This window comes from Elaeis guineensis, chromosome 6 (assembly GCF_000442705.2).
Source record: "Elaeis guineensis isolate ETL-2024a chromosome 6, EG11, whole genome shotgun sequence".
NCBI lineage: Eukaryota > Viridiplantae > Streptophyta > Magnoliopsida > Arecales > Arecaceae > Elaeis > Elaeis guineensis.
The window spans coordinates 13,493,590-13,503,217 of NC_025998.2; the positions used below are offsets into that span (position 1 = coordinate 13,493,590).

At 51.9% G+C, this 9,628-nt stretch overlaps 1 pseudogene; it reads right to left on the reverse strand.

Moving 5' to 3' along the window:
• Positions 1 to 4,308: 4,308 nt before the first annotated feature.
• The window catches only part of LOC140858726 (uncharacterized), a 33,575-nt pseudogene continuing 28,255 nt past the window's right edge, over positions 4,309 to 9,628 (reverse strand).

Below are 9,628 nucleotides of genomic sequence, written 5' to 3' on the forward strand. Positions count from 1 at the left end.
ACCCCGCCTTGCTACTCCAAAAATCACGGGCATAATAACTTCACCGACAGCCCCCGTTACTAAACCCCCGTTGTTGAAGGAATTCTTCCTCGAGCCCCCTTTAAAATGACGGAGAGTCTCACCGGCCGCCGTTCTCCTCCTCACCTTCCTCCAAGCCCTAAAAATCCCCCCAAGGACGGCTTCCGGGGTAGAGGACATGGTGTAGGGACCCTCAGAGAGGAATTGGGAGGCTGAAGGAGGCAAGGACTGGTGCGAGGGAAGCAAGACTCTCAGGGGAAAGAAAAGCACCAGGATGAGGCCATGAAAGGACCGAGGGGTTTAAATAGCCGACGGATCCTGGCGCAGTTATGGCGACGAGTATTCCTGGGCCAGCTGGTGTGTGCCACGTGTCGCGCTTATCCGCTTCATTGCTATCGAGGGTTGACCGCTCGCAAATTTCTGTGGCACGGCACTTGGGATCGCGGTTCAACAGGGGTTTCGAAAAGACTCTTCAGGTCACCTTCACCGAAAAGCGGGCTCTGACGTACGCACATTAAATGCCAAAATATCTGGAGGCGGCAGTGCGCAGGATTCGAAGGGACGGTTTCGGCTATACCCATCTCTCTCTCTGTACTTCCTTCATTTGAAATTCAAACTCGAAAGTAGGGGGACTAGTGTTGGGTATAAAATACCCACAGCCGAAACCCCCAACGGAATCGACGACAGAACAGAACAGCTCCGCCCGGGCTCCTACGGGAGCCGGGCTCCACCACCGGCATCGACAACGGCTCAGCTCCGCCCAGACCCCTACGGGAGCCGGGCTCCGCCTTCGACTTCGAGCAGCTCGGCTCCGCCCGGACTCCTACGGGAGCCGGGCTCCGCCTTCGACTTCGAGCAGCTCGACTCCGCCCAGACTCCTACGGGAGCCGGGCTCCGCCTTCGACTTCGAGCAGCTCGGAGCCGGGCTCCGCCTTCGACTTCGAGCAGCTCGGCTCCGCCCGGACTCCTACGGGAGCCGGGCTCCGCCTTCGACTTCGAGCAGCTCGGAGCCGGGCTCCGCCTTCGACTTCGAGCAGCTCGGCTCCGCCCGGACTCCTACGGGAGTCGGGCTCCGCCTTCGACTTCGAGCAGCTCGGAGCCGGGCTCCGCCTTCGATTTCGAGCAGCTCGGCTCCGCCCGGACTCCTACGGGAGCTGGGCTCCGCCTTCGACTTCGAGCAGCTCAGCTCCACCCAGACTCCTACGGGAGCCGGGCTCCGCCCTCGACATCAACAGCAGCTCAGCTCCGCCCAGACTCCTACGGGAGCCGGGCTCCGCCTTCGATATCGACAGCAGCTCGGCTCCGCCCGGACTCCTACGGGAGCCGAGCTCCGCCTTCGATATCGACAGCAGCTCGGCTCCACCCGGACTCCTACGGGAGCCGGGCTCCGCCTTCAGTATCAGCTGCTGGTAAACTCCGTCCGGACTCCTATGGGAGCCGGACTTCATCTTTAACTTTGATTGCAGAGTGCTCCGCCCGGGCTCCTACGGGAGCCGGGTTCCGCTTTCAGTATCCACTGCAGGTAAGCTCCGTCCGGACTCCTATGGGAGCCGGACTCCACCTACGACCCCAACCGAAAGGAGGACCCTTCCCGGACTTCTACAGAGGCCGGACTCCGACCGCTGCCGAGCCTCGATCAACAGATCCGCGCCCCTTGGCGGATCACAATAACAACCATGATCCTGTTCCACTTCCTGTAGCGGATTTCGCGCGGCTCCATCACCCCCTGCGGTGGACCCATTACTCTCTGACAGGCTTTGTCAACGGCCACGATTCTGCTCCGCTCCCTGCGGCAGGTGCTGCACGATCCCACTACTCGCCGACAACTAGCGGCAACGGACGTCGCTCCACTACCTGCAACAGGCCCTACGTGGCAGGCTATGACAATAGCCACGGGTCTACCCCACTACCCTTCGCAATAAATTCTCCTGACCATAGGCGGCCCACTACCAGACGGTTACAAATATCGCCATCAATCCGTTGCCTCCTCCGCCTATAAAAGGGGGACCCAGATACGTTATTCTCTCAGCTCATTTCTTGTCTCAAAACTCTGCTAAATTCTCCGTTCGAGCACTCCATTCTTGTTGAAGCAGAGAACTGACTTGAGCGTCGGAGGGTCTTGCCGGAGCAACCCCACCTCCGGTCTAGAATTTCCTTGCAAGTCCCGGCGGCGACCGCGGCTTCCCCGACTCCAGCTTCTCCGGCGCAAGCAGATTTTTGCACCAACAACATCCATGCCATAATTTTACTGCTCTTTGTCCCTCTTGAGATTTGTCACCAATTATGAATTGGGTTTTGGAGGCTTACTCAATAAAAGATGTTGATGTATGTACTATTCTTTGATTAAGACAGTGCTTCTGAGCTTGTAAGAGACCCATCAAATCTTCAAGTGTCAAAGAATCCAAATCTTTGGATTCTTCAATTGTAGAAATAATATGGTCAAATTTGCTAACAAGAGTTCTCAAAATGTTTTCAACAATTTTGTTAGTAAAAACTTCCTCTCCATTCAAATGAAGTTGATTTGAAATAATAATAATACAATTAAAATATTCAGCAATAGTTTCGATTTCTTTCATCGACAGAGATTCAAATTCACCATGTAGAGTTTGAAGGCATACCCTTTTTATCTTTTCTACGCCCTTATATGTATTCTCCAAATCCAAGCCTCTTTTGCAGTCTTGGCTTTTGAGATCCGCTCCTACGTCACTAGGTCTACTGCTTAGTACAAAAAGTAAAGGGTCTTCTTGTCCTTTTTATAGCCACTAATCAATGCATCCTTTCGTCCTTAGAAAAGGTTATCAAAATCTTTGAGATTATCTACGTTGGTGAAACCGCTCTCCATGATGTCCCAAATATCTTAAAACTGAAATAAGCATCATATCTGAATGCACTATAGATCATTGTTCTTACCATCAAATATGAGAAATTAATAGTTGATCATATTATTTGCAGCCATGATCTCTCCTCTACTTCATCGCTTTTCATAGTAGATGGAGACAAAAAATTGGCGAGAGGCGGGTGGGGAGATGCATCCGATTTACTCCACCAGGTTGCTTTCTTGAGAATTGGGAGAAAGGAAAAAATGGGGCTTTGATACCAATTTGAGGGAACAAAAAATATATAAAAGGAATGCAACAATGAAAGTGGCAAACTGAACTCTATTTTTTTTTATCACGTCATCTTCTATTTTAACCTCTATTTATAGAGATGACTTGCTTCCCATGTTAGATAATATGGCTATCAAGCGAACTAGGAGTTCAAACTTATATAAAATTCTATCAAGTAATCTACTAACTTATTTTTCTAAAAAGCATTCCATCATTTTTTAAGGTTATCTAGAAATTGAGTTATTCTCCAACACTCTTATCTCATGGTATTGAATGTTGAAATAGGATTAATGACAAATTACACTCTGAACATCCCAATTATAGGGTTAATTCTTAATTTATCACTCTCTCGTGCTGTCCCAAAACTCTAAATAACCAAACCTTCTAGCACACCTATAATTCAGATACAGTTTAACATATTACAGTTATCGTTCACTTGAATATCCAAAGGCACCTTATCCCAAAGTTGAATTCTTTGGAGCAAAAGATAGAATTATTAATTTATCTTAAAGTTAAATTTATGCTATATGTTGCAGCACAATAAAATTGTTAATTTGTTACTTGCATGTTCCTTTTAATTTGGATTAATTTAATCATAAATTTTTTTTTGGAACTAATTAGAGATTTTTAATTTCATTTCAAACTTTAATTTGATGCAATCAAACCATCAAACTATTAAAAAAATTTAATTCAGATCTTGGTTATGAATTTTATCTAGCTCCCATTATGGAATAGTCACATGAGATAATATAGCAGAAGAGGCTGACATGGATAAATTAGCTCAGAAAGAAAATTGAAAATCTCCGGTTTTCCAATATTCTCTGTCCTCCCCCTCCTCTCCTCAACGTTGCCACCACACTCCCCCAGTTTCTTCTCCGCCAAAGCCACTGACCTTCGCTTCCAGCATCGGAAGAACCCCAACCATTGCCCCCTCCCTTCTTTCCTCCTCTCCAAACTCTCCACTCTCTCCCTGCTCTCCTTTGCCATCTCCTCCACCACCACCCCCTCCCCTCTTTCCTCTGCTCCGTCGCCCACCTCCTCTGCTCCTCCTCCCACTCCCGCTCCTCTCCCTCTCCCTCCAAAAGAAAGAATGTTCATGTTATAAGATCAAACAAAATGGCCCTCCTTCTCCTTTCTCCTCCTTCCTCCACTCCGAAAGAGCAAGTGGTATTCATTTGGAAGCTTAGCTGCATTGTCTTACGGAACAAGCCACGACCTGTGCCTAGTGCCTCAGCCTCGTCTTCACATGCTGAGGACTGTCTCTTGTTTGTTCCTGTTGGGATATACCGGCCGGTCCCTCTCATGTCGACTCACCATCGGGCCCGCCTGACCGGACGTCCGACTCAACCGACCGCACCGAACGATGACTGCCGACACTGTCCGGCCGAACGTATGTCAGTCGGGCAAACCCTTTCCATCTCCAACTGGCCGAACGACAATGTCTTCTCCAACTCTTGCAACGCGCCAGACCGACCATCGGAGGGTCCCTAGGTCTTCACCCAACATCCCACAACCAAATACCGACGTATGGTCGGCCGGCTTCCTCAAATGCCGTACGACTACTGAAGGCCGCCGTCCTGACAAAGGCATGCGACATAGCCGCCCTGGGACATTGTCCTGCCAAGGACATAGATTAACCCCAGCGATGTGACAAGCCCACGGTGACTTGACAGTCTGCGGCGACTCTGACAGCCTCCGACGATTTGACAACTCCTCCCATTGTCTGCGCCATTAATGACGGCGTCATGCCGCGCTCTACTATAAAACGGAGAAGGCAATAGTGCTGAAGGAGGTCCCTTCAAAACTCTTGGACTTACTCTCTCTCTCTCGTTGAGCTCCTTGATTCTTTTCTACTGTTGCCTAGTCTCCTCTCTGATTTGACCGTCGGAGGGTCTCTGTCGGAGTCACCTCCGGTCAGTGCGGACTTCTTTTGCAGGCGCTCGTTCCCGGTGATCAGACGACGAGGAGATTGACCGCAACAGATTTGACGCACCAGGTAGGAGATGCGCAGGGATCACGACCCCCACAGAACTAGAAACATTCTTTCAAAATGATAAGAACCAGGGCTCAGTGATCGAGGACCACCGGATCAGCGAGGCACTCTTTCCATCGGAAAGAGGCCTCTCCTCCACCCTCCATGGCGGAACCTAGCTCTCCGCATCCTGTGGTGACCACGGAGATGCAGATCGCGGTGATCGTTCGGCAGATGACCGTGCTGACGGACGCGGTCAAGAACCTTCAACAACAACCAATCCGGTTGCCGCACTCACCGACGGAGCAACCGACGGCACACCCGATGCCCTCCAGGAGCAGCCGCCGCTGCCCGCATCGGTCTCCATCCCCTCCGCAGGAGCAGCCATCACGGCACTCCCACCGAGAGGGAGAAAGGCAGACACAGCATGATGCCCACCGATCCCGACGACCGTCTCCTTCCCAGCTGGAACGAGCAAGGAAGGAGAAGTGGCCGCGGACACCGTCCACCTCCCTCTCAGATTCGTCGGGAGATTCAACCCCAGGGTCTCTCAGCACCGACGGGCCGACGACTACGAACGCAGGTTCGAAGAAATCGATCGTCGGCTTGCCCAGCTGCAGGTGGACGGACAGAAGTCCTCGAACGACGTCGACTTTCAGACCGCCCAACCTCTCTCCCGACTCATCCTCGACGAGCCGATCCCTAGTCGGTTCAAGATGCCTTATGTGGAGCCCTACGACGGCTCCATTGACCCAGTTGACCATCTGGAGAGCTACAAGGCTCTCATGATGATCCAAGGGCGACCGATGCCCTTCTCTGCATCGGCTTCCCCGCCACACTTCGCAAGGCCGTCAGGGCCTGGTACTCCGACCTCCAGTTGGGAAGCATCCACTCCTTCGGACCATTTCAGCACCAATCGAAAGCCTCCACGAACCTCCGACAACCTTTTTTCCCTCAAGCAGGGAGAAAACGAGATGCTCTGACACTTCGTGATGCGATTCAATGCGGCCACGCTTGAGGTTCGGGACCTCAACGAGGATATGGCTATCTCAGCCATGAAGAGGGGACTAAGGGAGTCCCGATTTACATACTCCTTGAATAAGACCCTCCTCCGGACATACGTCGAACTGCTGGAGCGCGCGTACAAATACATGCGCGCAGACGAAGGAGCTTCCGACCGACGCTTGACCGAAACCAAGGGCTCGAAGGAGAAGCAAAGAAAAGGTCGGGCCCCCGCCGAGCCTAGCAGGCCCCCGACCAACAGACATGTCTCACCCGAACGACGGAGCTCGAGATCACCTCGACGGCAGAGTCCGAGGCCGATGCATCCCAGGTATGACTCCTATACTCTTCTCTCTGCTCCTCGTATGCAGATTTTGATGGAGATCGAAGGGAAAGAATATCTGCGATGGCCTCCATCTTTGAAGGCAAAGGGCCTCGACCGACGAAAGTACTATTGATTTCATCGAGGCCGCGGTCACGACACCGAGCAGTGCATCCAACTCAAGGACGAAATCGAGGCCCTCATATGCCGAGGATATCTCGAAAAATTTTGAAGAAAACCGCTGACTCGACCCATCCCCGATCGACGATCCCAACCGACTGAGGAGGCGATGAACAATCAGCTCACGGTCAGGGTCGTTAACATGATCTCCAAACGACTGGACCGCGGGACGACTGCTGAAGGAGAATCAACGAAGAAGCTACGCCAAGACAATGTAATTACCTTCACAGATGAAGATGCTCGGAGAATCCAAACTCTCCATGACGACGCTGTTGTTGTCTCGGCAACAATAGCAAATTATGATGTAAGAAGGATCTTTGTTGATAATGAAAGTTTGACTAACGTTTTGTTTTACTCGACCTTCTCCCGAATGCGACTGTCGGCTGATCGGCTCGAAAGAGTCTCCACGCCCCTGGTGGGTTTCGTCGGAGAGGTCGTCACGGTGGAAGGAGAAGTTACTCTTCCCGTGACAGCTGGAATCGAACCCCGACAAAGCACCGTTCACCTAACCTTTGCAGTCGTCCAAGTACCTTCGGCCTACAACGCCATACTTGGAAGATCGGGGCTAAACGCCCTCAAAGTTGTAGTCTCGACCTACCACCTGCTGGTTCGGTTTTCGATCAAAAATGGAGTCGGAGAGATACGCGGGGATCAACAACTCGCTCGGCGATGCTTCCAGATCTCTGCTCGAAGTAACGAAGCAAAGGACTCTCTGACAGCCGACAAGATGGACCAGCGGGAAGAGGAGGAACGGGGCGAACCGGGGAACAGCTGGTTTCCATCCCGATAGCAGAAGGTCCCGATCGAGTGGTCTGGGTCGGATCCCAATTATCCGACCCTGAGCAGCGGCAGCTAGTGGAGCTGCTGAAGGCCAATACCGACGTATTCGCTTGGTCGGCAGCGGATATGTCCGACATCCCCCCGGAGACGATGACTCACCGACTCAACATCAACCCTGAAGTGAGGCCGGTGAGGCAGAAGAAGCGGTCTTTCGCTCCTAAAAGATAGAAGGCCATCGACGAGGAGGTGGACAAGCTAGTCGAGGTGGGCTTCATCAGAGAAATCACATACCCCGATTGGCTCGCCAATGTTGTCATGGTGAAAAAGGCCAACGGGAGCTGGAGGATCTGCATCGACTATACCGACCTAAATCGTGCCTGCCTGAAAGATAGCTTTTCACTTCCAAAAATCGACCAGCTGGTAGATGCGACGTTCGGACATCGACTGCTCAGCTTCATAGACGCCTTTGCCGGATACAATCAGATCCGGATGGCGCTTGAAGATGAGGAGCACACAGCCTTTGTGACCGCGAAGGGCCTTTACTGCTACAGGGTAATGCCCTTAGGATTGAAAAATGCCGGGGCCACCTACCAGTGACTTGTCAATATGGTCTTCAAAGATCAAATCAGACGCAACATGGAGGTGTACGTGGACGACATGCTAGTAAAGAGTGCGCAGACCTCAGACCACGTCCAAGACCTCGAAGAAATTTTTTGTACTCTTCGACGACATCGGATGAGGTTAAATCCGACTAAGTGCGCCTTCGAGGTGACTTCGGAAAAGTTTCTCGGGTTCCTCATTTCTTAACGAAGAATTGAGGCTAACCCTGAGAAGATAAAGGCAATCATCGACATGCGGCATTCGGGCACCAAGAAGAAGGTCCAGCAGCTTAACGGAAGGATCATCGCACTCAGCTGATTCATCTCTCGATCGGTAGAGAGATGCCTCCTGTTCATCAAGACCCTGAGACAAGCGAAGGACTTTTCTTGGCCGGATGAGTGCCGGCAGACCTTCGAGGATCTGAAAAGATACCTAGCCTCTCCGCCGTTGCTTGTAAAGTCGGTAGTCGGAGAAATATTGTACCTCTATTTGGCAACCTCCCCAGAGGCGGTTAGCTCGGTGCTCGTCCGGGAGAACGAGAGCCGAGTTCACCAACCCATATATTACACCAACAAGGTGCTCCACGAAGCTGAAGCCCGATACTCAAGGACGGAGAAAATGATATTCGCCTTGATCGTGTCTGCACAATGACTCTGTCTGTATTTTCAAGCGCACGCTATCATGGTCCTCACCGACCAGCCCCTAAGGGCGATCTTGCACCGCCCCGACACATCAGGGCGGCTGGCGAAATGGGCGATGAAGCTGAGTGAGTTTGACATTCAGTACCGACCATGACCAGCCTTGAAAGCTCAGGTCTTGGCCGACTTTATTGCGAAGTGCCCGACGACCGACCAAGAATCGAAAGGCGGGAGCCCTGGAGAAGTTGCAATCTTCGAACTTGACCCCGGGTCTACCTATGTGTTGCACATCGACAGAGCTTCCAACGCTCGAGGGAGCAGGGCTGGGTTCCTGCTCACCAACTCAGAGGGAGTGGTTACCGAGTACGCCCTCCGGTTCGATTTTAAAGCCTCCAATAATCAAGTCGAGTACGAAGCGCTCCTCGCTGGCTTGAGAGTAGTGAAGGAGCTTGGGATCGACAGCCTCAAAGTCTTCTCTGACTCCCAGCTGATCGTGGGGCAAGTTAAAGGTGACTTTGAGGTGCGAGACCCCGACCATGACAAAATATCTCTAGAAGGTGAGAGATCTCGTGACACACCTCTAGTATTTCGAGATCTCTCACATTTTCAGGTCGGAGAACGCTCGGGCCGATGCACTCTCCAGGCTTGCGACATCAGCCTACGATGCTTGGGTCGGACATTTGTGGAGAGCCTCGACCAGCCGAGCATCGACAGGGCCGAAGAGGTGCTGTAACTAGCAGCCGAATCAAGCTGGATGGATTCGATCATTCAGTATCTGACCGACGAAACCAGCCCTGAAGACCCCACGGAAGCCAAACGACTCCGATGGGTGGCCTCCTAATATGTAATAATGGGTGGCCGACTCTACAAAAGGTCGTTCTCCCTTCTCCTGCTCAGGTGTTTGGGACCGACTGACGCGGACTACGCGCTCAAAGAAGTACATGAAGAGATCTGTGAAAACCACTTGAGGGGCAAATCCTTGGCCTACAAAGTCCTACGGCAGGATTAT